Source organism: Cucurbita pepo, chromosome 10 (genome assembly GCF_057944985.1).
Source record: "Cucurbita pepo subsp. pepo isolate OVF chromosome 10, ASM5794498v1, whole genome shotgun sequence".
NCBI lineage: Eukaryota > Viridiplantae > Streptophyta > Magnoliopsida > Cucurbitales > Cucurbitaceae > Cucurbita > Cucurbita pepo.
In genome coordinates, this window is record NC_141807.1 from 15,506,277 (window position 1) to 15,517,282 (window position 11,006).

The 11,006-nt window shown below is 34.4% G+C and overlaps 1 non-coding gene across 1 annotated transcript; it reads left to right on the forward strand.

Moving 5' to 3' along the window:
* The first annotated feature begins 9,459 nt into the window (after window positions 1-9,459).
* TRNAE-UUC (transfer RNA glutamic acid (anticodon UUC)) lies at window positions 9,460-9,531 on the forward strand. The gene has a single exon. It is a non-coding gene; the product is annotated as a tRNA-Glu (tRNA).
* The last annotated feature ends 1,475 nt before the right edge of the window (window positions 9,532-11,006 follow it).

Consider the following 11,006-nt stretch of genomic DNA (forward strand, 5'->3'; position numbering starts at 1 on the left):
AGCATCGTCGCTAAGCGACAATCCCTCTTCATGGGTTAGACATATTCTCGCTGAAGCCAAGGCAGCATCGCCGCTGAGCGGCGATCCGTCCGCAATTTTCGATGGCCAAGAAAGTGTTTCTCTACGCCTCCTCTGAACCAGGTTTTTGACATCTTCACGAAAAGTGTTTCTGAACCTCTTTGAATTTTTCAGATCCAAGCTTCACGTTCGTTCAAATCCGACGCTCAGCTTGCGGTGGGGTGTTAAGGATATTTAGTAATAAATTATAATTTACCATATATACTTATTACCATAGGTATCCATTTATTGTTATTTCCATTTATTAGTATTTTCATATCCTTGTAATTTATTTGATTACAAATAAGATAACTTTCACACCATTTAGATGTGGTGGATTAATCAAACATTATTAGTTATTTTTTAACTTAAAATGCTTATAATTCAATTTATCTTTGTTATCAACAATAATTATCAAATAGTATATAATTTTATCCAAGTAAGGTCGATTCTCATTCCTTGCATGATATCATAACACAAAATCGAGCGGAAGGGTTAACAATAAATTGATAGCAAAAACCCATTCGTCGAACTAACTTATAAAGGAAGGGTTGGTTGGAAACCATGTCTATACTTCTTTGCTTTAATCACAAGTAACTAAAGATATATAAGAACAACAGAAAATGGCATGCCCAGTCAAAACATAAAAAATTTCTTGCCATGTTATAGTTAATGAATATGGTATGAAAAAAGATCTGACGTCACACTTCATGATTGGAGACAAATACAGTGAGCTATGGTCGTCCATACCGTCCTTTGGTCCAATTATGTCAAGCAAATGTTGCAGCAAGCAAAGAGTTTTTAATAAGTTCGCTATTGCAAAGAGCTCGGTTTAAGGCTCAAATGTCTCTGATGTGAAAGGCGCACAAATTCAACGAGATTTAAGTAACCATGAATAAGACACATGATACAGCTTGTAAATGAAACGATGTCCATGACTCTTGTTATTTTCTTCCACTACAAACCTTCTAGCCTCTTGCACTTTTTTGTCATTGACATCCTTAATTGAAATTTGAATTGAAGGAAACACTTCTCCACAACTCATTATGGAACACCTGTGATAGATAGTTTCAATCGATTTACTTTGCCAAGGAATACTTTAAAATTCGATATTTATAGTTGAACGCTACTTAAATTGATGAAATGAAATCTTACAACAGAGGTTAATAAATCATTTGTCTATTAGAAGAGAGCTTGGAATTAAATTCTTTATAGTTGGGATAAGAAACAAAGTATACTTTTTAGTTTTAAAATAAATTAATTTTTTAGTTTTAATTTTAGTCCCAATAAATTAATTTTGATGTGGTGTTATGTATTTTAATAAAATTAATATTAACTTAATCAACAAAAATTTGTATTTTTTTTTAAATTATAATCTAAATTAATAAAAATACCATTGAACTTTGCACTTTAATCTATAAAAAATACTCATAATTATTTTTTTTTAAAAATACAGTTAAATTTTCCAAAAAAAAAAAAAAAAAAAAAAAAAAAACTTCAAAACTACTCTTTTAACTTTCAAAAGTGTTTAAAAAAGATAGATGGGGAGAAGATTGTGTTCATGGGGAGAAAATTGAAGGTTATTTTAGGGGAAGGTTTTCAAGATCAGTACAAGATCCTCAAAACATAACAAGAAGTAATATCCTAGCTTATGGTCGCGATTAAAAACCTACTAGTAGGCTACTTACTAAGTTTTACTCACTCCATGTTTATCATTTTTTTTTTCATGTAACTAGGAGTTGGTCATGGATGAGAGCGGACTTTGGAGTGTGGGCCATGAACTAACCTCTGTTTTTTATCTAGTATTTTTTGTTCTTCTTTTGAGTCTGCATCTTATTTTGTGTTTGTAACGAGTATGTATATGTAACACCCCAAAAATGAAGGAAATTATCTTCCATAAGAATAAGCCACTCATGAAAGACCCAAAGCATAGAAAGGAAAAAAATTAAAGGATTAAGCAAGAACAAAGGACTTAGTCAGGTCACCCGTGTACCTTAACAAGTGATTGCAAGGAGTTAAAAGGCCTTTTGAAAAAGATTGGAAAGGAAAAAGTAAATACAAAGGGCAAAAAAGTCATTTTATCAATTATCAAGAATCTTTCCCGATTTGTAATTCCTTATCTAGAAGGAATCTCAAGATTCAGAAAAAGGGAAAAATGATAAAAGAGCGATGAGAAATTTGTAGAAAAATTATGGATTTTTCGAGAAAAATAATAATAAAATATTCAGAAAGTGGCAAATTACCAAAATACCCCTAGAAGACTGGATAATTACAAAAATACCACTCTAATTCGAATCAGAGCATCTACCATGACCATCCGGGAAAAATCTTTCGAACTCAAATCTCAACCGTCAGATCTCGTCCAAAATTTGATATGATCTAGAACGAACACCCACGAATCATCACGTCCAACGACATGTATTCAAAGCCAAGGTCGGTAAGGCTATGATCGGAGTTGATATCTTCAAAAAATTATCCAGAAAGTTTGAACTCTAAATAACGAAGATTCTGGAGCTCTCAATGTCAGTTTAAGCTGACCTCCTATAAGGTCGGAAGTAGGAGCAACAATGTGGAATAAGAATCGAGAAAGTTCAATCCCCCAATTGAAGGCAATAAGCATTAAAATGGTGGATCTCCTACTCTCAGATTTCTTCCAAATTCGAGAGCAATCCTCCACCATTTCTCTTCAAAATTATTCCTACAGTTTCTTAACAAGATTACCCACAAGTTCTATGAAGGAATAGAGTGCTGAAAGTGCCCAGAAACCATTCCCCCAATTCAATCCGCCATTGAAGAACTTCAAGAAAAACTTGGAAATCCAATTCGAGGATACATGATGACTCGTCGAGCAAGAATGATTCCAATCAGTTTCTGCACCTCCAAGGAATGCTTCCATAGAAGACCACGAAGAAAAATAACCTCGAGAGCGTGCCAAATTGAAGAAAATAGGTTTCGAAATTAAATTGGGGATAAGAGTCAAAATTCCTATCTACGGTCTCTTTTCCTTCAAATTAAGGATTCCTCTAGCTTCAGAGGAAGATGTTGAGTAAACTTGATGAAGGAATCGAGAGTTGAGACATCATAGAACAAGCTACCCATGAGATCGAAAATCTAGCGTTTCGAGTGAGTTGCATACCGAGAACAATTTTTGGAAATTAAGGTCCTACACTCAAAGACGTTCCTCCAAACCAATTCCTTTAGCCTGAAGATAGGACATGGAAGGGGTTCAATGAAGAAATAGGGCCTTGAAACCCCTAGAATCGGCTACCCAATAAGAAATCCTTTGTTTTATCTCCAGCGATAAATAAGATTTTGGATGAACTTTGGTAACGAATATCTTAGGCTACGATCCACGAGAAGTTATCAAATAAATCCCTAACCCTTTCTTGTAACATCCATTTGTAAGTTTCACGAAGAAATCGAGGAGAGAAACGCTGTAAATGTGGCTATACAGGCCGAGTTTCAGATGGTGGCGATGCGAAAAATGCGCATCTTCTTCCTTTTCAGAGGAAGAAAACGATGATACGTCCAGTTCAACTAAACTGTCCAAGTCAACTCAAAATTTGACCTTTACTCGAGTTTTCTCAGTAGATCTTATTTTATGAAATGTTGTATGAATCCTTATCCCGAGAGGTTATATAAGGTAATGAAGTTTGGGAGTTATTGGAAAACTTTAGTTAGCGAAACCAAGATATGGGAGAAAATGCTCATCACTGCCGCGAGGCCCCTCTTTCTCTTTAGGTGGGATGCTTTGGTATATGTACCATGAGCAGGATTCCATGATGAACTTATTATCTCCCTCACCTAAATGAGATGCCCTGCACCACGATTTGCTAGCAGGATGCCACGATTATGACAACGCCACCTATGCACTCATGGGGAGAAAATTAAGAGTTACTTCGCAAGAGTTTTCATGGTTAAAATACGATGCATGACATGACAACCTCTAAGGTTTAGTTCCTGAAAACGAAACAAGAAGTCATATCCTAGCTCAAGGTTTAGACATGCTCCAAACAAAACAAGAAGTCATATCCTAGCTCAAGGTTTAGACATACTCCAAATTACCAACTATTTTCTGTAAGGGTCTATTTTATATGACATGAGAATAAATTCAAGATTTCAAGTTGTTTGGAGCAAGTTCGGAACCTAAAACTCGTGCTAGTTATTATGGGTTCAAATGATATTGTTTGGAGCAAGTTCGGAAGCGAAAACTCATGCTAGTTATTATGGGCTCAAATGATAGCGGAGCAAGTTCGGAATAACTCAAGAATGTTACACCTTATGCCTCGAGAAAATTTGTGTTTTCGCATCGAATGCTAGGAAACACCCTTTTGTTTTAAAATGTCTTGTGTTGTCGTTCCTTATTCTGTGTTTTCGCATCAAGGTCATTTCTTAAAAAGGTCCTACCGAGAGTTGAACCCAGGTCGTTGGATTCAAAGTCCAAAGTGCTAACCACTACACTATAACCCCTTGTAAAAATTGATTTTGGAATGGTTTTCCTATTTTATGCAGATTCCACAAGAAGAGAGATTCTATCACGAGTCAAACTCAAGTTATTGGATTCAAAGTTCTAGAGCTATTTTATCTAACTAGTTGTGATCTTGAGCACCTTTAGAGTGATTGCAAAAGTAACCCTCTAGTGTTGATTGAAGCCCTTGGAGAACATGTAATTTTATATATTACTTATAATTAATTTATATATTGTTGTATATTACAAACAAATTGAAATAATACTTTACATCCCAGTCTTTCTTTCTTCCGTGCAAAACTTAACAAGAAAACCATATTATTTCAATATTCACTCGAGAAACAAGGGGTGAAAACTATATTATTGCAAACCCTCCATTATTGCTTCTACTTTGCGTCAAAATGCTTACACTAAATCATGTTACTAACTAGTTGGTTTGGTTCGGTTCAATTCTTGGGTCCACTAGATTGAATCGACCTAGCTCAATTAAACTCTTGAGAATATAAAAATCATAAGTTTCTTAAATTACCCGGAAAGTTTAACCCCTAATTTTTTTTAGAATGTTTAGCTTTGTGTCTAGTTGATCTCTAAATGCTTAGAAGTATCTAATAAGACTTCTATTTAAGGAACTTTTCTCTATAAAAGATGTAAGAAGGGTTATTATTAAGGAATTTCAAATGAGTGATTTGATATAGGACAAAATATTTATTTGTTTCAAATATCTTATGTTGAGCATTCTTTTTTGTCAAGTATTTTGAATATTATCATTGGGAATTACTAATGGCATTAGATTGAATCTCATTAATAACAATATCCCAAAACTCAGGTAAAGATGACATCAGAATTAATACTTTAATTTCATCTTCAAAATTTATTTCCACTTAACTCAGTTGACTGATAATCATAATAGTCACTCGTGCACAAATATTTACAACCTTAAAAGGTAAAATTATAAGGAGTACAAGAGAAAAGTGCTTAAAACCTACAAATATTTACAACCTTAAAAGGTAAAATTATAAGGCGTACAAGAGAAAAGTGCTTAAAATATTTTTATTACTCAGTTGTCTGATAATCATAATAGTCAACCGTGCACAAATATTTACAATCTTAAAAGGTAAAATTATAAGGAGTACAAGAGAAAAATGCTTAAAACCCACAAATATTTACCACCTTAAAAGGTAAAATTATAAGGAGTACAAGAGAAAAGTGCTTAAAATATTTCTATTGATCACTTATGGCAGCACCACACAAATGAGGGTAACATTTTTTTATTTCTCTACCATATTATATAGTGGCGCTAAGACCACACTATTTTCTTAATGATTTCTTGGTTCTTGTCCGAGGATTTCTTGGTTCTTGTCCAAGAATAGTGGTGCTAAGTTTTTAACCATGTTCATAGTGGGTGCTTGGATACCACACTAGGACTTTGGAATAAGTTTTGGAATCGGTAATTATTCTTATTTCTTTTCCTTTAGACACTCGATGGTCGGGAATAAATCGAACAAAGTGTCTGTCCAAAATAAAAGGGCCTAACCAGATTCGAATTGATGACATCTTGATCTGCAGTCAAATGCTCTACCACTAAGCTATGGACCCATTTTATATGATTTCAACCTTAGTGACCCATTCTATAGAGTGTCAGTCCAAAAGTGTAAAAAGTGTCTGTCCAAAATAAAAGGTTCCAACCAAGTTCAAACGGGTGATCGGTCAAATTCTCTACCACTGAGCCATGGATCCATTTTGTAGGATTTTAACATTTGTGACCCCTTAGACATAGTGTCGGTCCAAAAAGTGACAAATTTCTATCCAAGATAGAAGGGCCCAACTAGGTTCGAATTGGTGACCTCTTGATCTGCAATCAAATGCTCTAACATTGAGCTATGGACCCATTTTGTATGATCTCAACCTTAGTGACCCCTTCTACAGATTATCGGTCCAAAAGTGACCCTACCGAATCGGCTATGAACCAATTTTGTATAAATTTGTGGATTGCCTATCGGGAATTAAACACAGGTCGTTAGATTAAAAGTCGAAAGTGCTAACCACTACACCATAGAACCACTTGTTAAACTTTATTCTGGCAGCGATTTTGATAAGCACCAACAACACTGGATTTTGCAAAGCTAGAGGTCGCAGTATCCTTAGAGACTTTCACAAGGTGTTTTCAACTTCTTTTATAGGTAGTATCAGTTTGAGAAGACAGAGAAGAGAGACTTTGTTAGAAACTCTCCCATAGGTAATCTCCAAGGTGTTTTCAACTTCTTTTATAGGTAGAATTTTAAAATCAGACCACAACAAAACTTACTTCTATCTAGTAAAATTTTTTTTTTGTTTGAAACAAGATTATTCCCTTTTTTTTTTAAAAACTAAATTTGACTCTCGAATGCATTTTAATAGTTTTGTTCATTAAATTTTCTTTAAAATTTTTGGGCAGAGTCCAATGAAAATAGTATTTTTTTATTTATTACTATTTTGTAATTTGTATGGTATTATTAGAGGCTTTTGAATGAATATGATAATTGATTCTCTGTCCTCTTTGACAATTTTAGATACCTCCATATCCGATATTTGATGCGTCACGTTTCATTATGAGATCTGTCCTTCGGTCAATAAGACTTAAGCAAAGAGTTTATTTGACTAATGATTTGATTTTTTTTTTGTTGTAGATATATCCCTTACAAATCAAGACTTTGCATTATTTTGAACACACTCATCAAGAAATTTGTAAATGTGCCTGATATCTTGAAGGATATAAGACACGTAATTAAGAGAACCTATTTTTTTTTGAAGTTGGCTTTTCTAGGATACGTCATCACCAAAGTTTGAGACAAAGACCATTCATAATTTAAAATCCAAGAAAATGGATCTGAGTTTGATATTATTTGATTTTGGTTATGGACACAACTAGTTGTTTTCTTTTGATTACATTAATGAATGTATGTAGATGTCTAAAGTGTTGACCTTAATGGTTTTAGAAAATATCAACACATCATCAATATAAACTATCGAATTTTTTTGAAAGGATTGAAAATATCATTCATAATCTTCTGAAATTCGGATGGAGCATTTTTTAGCCTAAATGGCATGACGTTCCTCTCATATTTTCTAAATTGGACATAAATGCTATTTTATATTTGTCATTTTAGGAAATTAGAATTTTATGTAATCCCAATTTCATGTCGAATTTTATAAAAACATTTGACTCTAAATTCTTTTTATCAAATCATTTTTGTTTTGGATTGGATATCTTATTTATTCTAAAACCTTAGTCAAAGGTTTGTAGTTAATTACCAGTATCAGAATTTCTGGTTTCTTTTCACCATGTTGTTAACCTAAGATGTCAGACATGACCACATGCTCTTTGAAGACTTTATCAGCTTCCTCTGCAAAATATCACCTAAAATGTCACAATATTTAGTGTTTGATGCTTTTTGACTTAAGCCTAGGGTTCTATTTAAAGTGAACTTGTGATAATTTTTGTCAAATTATATATTTGAATACCTAATACATTAAGATATAATATCTTATTTAAATAATATTAAAATGTCGTAGAATATCATAATATATGTTTAACTAATATGAATCTCATTCAAATTTCTAATATATATTTTTGTTTAAGTTTATGATACACATCAATTATTTTAATATTTAAAATATCAAATACGTTAATATGTTTTGATATTACACTTCAAGACTATAGGAACTTGCTGAGAGGACCTGAGAGTTACATTGGCCCACGATGCATCTCATGGACGATGCAAAACTATGGTGGCGCTTGAAGGTGAATTGTATAAAAAACTGGTCATGCACAAAAAAATCGTGGGAAGACCATTGATGGAATTGAAGCAATCGGCGCTCCCCTGGATGGGTTTCCAACCAAAGACCTAATGTTTGATGTTGACTCTTTTGAAGAAAGAGCCACAGGATCGAACAACAAGAAACGTGGCGGTAGCTCTGAGAACTCTATCACACACATAAAAAAACGTGTCGAAGAGTTAGACATTACACAGAAGATCTGGCTTTCATTGAGGAGACCTGAGTTTGATTCTCGACAATGAAATTTTATTTTCTTATTTCTTTTATTTTATAGTTTCATCTTTTGTCACCAATTATATTTAAACTTTACCTAGGTTTGAGAAGCACTATAATGGATGAGTTCAATAGTATCTTAAATTTAAAAGACTTTTATGAACTTGGTTTGAGAGGCACTATAATGGTCAAGTTCAATAGTATCTTAGATTAAAAAGACTTTTATGAACTTTGAACCTTTAATAGTGTTTTGTCATAGATATTTGGTTCAATTTCAACAAGTGAGGTTGAGGTCATTCAAATGGTTAATGTGATAATCCGGTCATTTTCAAGGTCTCTTTTGTTGAACGCCATCATGGCTGAGATGACTGAGATGAGCACCAGAGTGAGTTTGATAAGGAGGGTCGTAGAGAACCACACCCCAAGCCAAGCTCATGTTGGGCTTCACAAATTGAAAATCCAAAAACAGAAACCCTTAAATGGGAACCGGGATGCTAACGAATTAAAAAACTTTATTTTTGACGTAGAACAATACTTGAAGGTTACAGGAACTTGCTCATAGGACCTAAGAGTTACATTGGCCACAATGCATCTCATGGACGGTGGCGCTCGTAGGTGGATGATATAAAAAATGGGTCATGCACCATAAACTCATGGGATGACCGTTGATGGAATCGATGCAATCGACGCTCCCCTTGATGGGTTGCCAATTAAAGACCTGACGTTTGATGTTGACTCTTTTGAAGAAAGAGTTACACAATCGAACAGCTCGAAACTTTGCGGTAGCCCTGAGAACTCTAACACACACAGGGAAGGACGTGTAGAAGAGTTAGACATTAAGCAAAAGATCATGCTAAAACTCTTCAGCGATCTGACAAAATACTTCAGGACATCTACACTAAAAATCCATTGTCGTCCAGCGGTTAGGATATCTGGCTTTCACCCAGGAGACTCGGGTTCGATTCCCGGCAATGGAATATTATTTTCTTATTTCATTTTATTTTACAGTTTCTATCTTAGATTAAAAAGACTTTTATGAACTTCGTACCTTTGTTCGAGTTATGTTATAGATATTTTGTTCAATTTCAAATGGTTAATGCGATAATTCAGTCGTTTTAGAGGTCTCTCTTGTTGAACGACATCATGGTTGAGATGAGCAGGTGATTCAAATGGTTAATGCGATAATCCAGTCGTTTTCGAGGTCTCTCTTGTTGAACGACATCATGGTTGAGATGAGCACCCGAGTGAGTTTGACAAGTTTGGCAGTAGAGAACCATACCTCAAGCCAAGTTCATGTGGGCTTAACAAACTTAAAATCCAAGAACACAACCCCTTAAATGGAAATCGGGATGCTAAGGAATTAAAAAGCTTTATTTTTGACGTAGAACAATACTTGAAGGTTACTGGAACTTGCTCATAGGACCTAAGAGTTACGTTGGTCGCAATGCATCTCATGGACGATGCAAAACTATGTTGGCGCTCGAAGGTGAATGGTATAAAAAATGGGTCATGCACCATAAACTCATGGGAAGACTGTTGATGGAATCGATGCAATCGACGCTCCTCTGGATGGGTTGCCAATCAAAGACCTGACGTTTGATGTTGACCCTTTTGAAGAAACAGCCACACGATCAAATAGCTCGAAACGTCGCGGTAACTCTGAGAACTCTATCACACACATGAAACAACGTGTCGAAGAGTTAGACATTACCTAAAACATCATAGTAAAACTCTTCAGCGATTAGACAAAAGACTTTAGGACAACTACACCAAAAATTCATTGTTGTCCAACGTTTTGGATATTTGGCTTTCACCTAGGAGATTCTGGTTTGATTCTCTGAAATTGAATATTATTTTCTTATTTCTTTTTATTTTATAGTTTCATCTTTTTGTCACCAATTATATTTAAACTTTACCTTATTTTGAGGGGAACTTTAATGGTCAAGTTCAATAGTATCTCAGATTAAAAAGACTTTTATGGACATCGTACCTATGTTAGTGTTATGTTATAGATATTTGTTTCAATTTCAACGAGTGGGGTTGAGGTGATTCAAATGGTTAATGCGATAATCCGGCTATTTTCGAGGTCTCTCTTGTTGAACGCCATCATGGTTTAGATGAGCACCCGAGTGAGTTTGACAAGGAGACCCGAATTTAAACTTTACCTACGTTTGAGAGGCAATATAATGGTCAAGTTCAATGGTACTTTAGATTAAAAAGACTTTTATGAACTTTGTACCTTTGTTAGTGTTACTTTGTACCTTTGTTTGTGTTACTTTGTACCTTTGTTAGTGTTATGTTATAGACATTTGGTCAAGTTCAACAAGTGGGGTTGAGGTGATTCAAATGGTTAATGTCACTTTATTTGATTCAAATTGTTAATGTGATAATCCAGTTGAATAGTTACAAGTTATTTCCAAGGTCTCTCTTATTGAATGCCAACAAGGCTGAA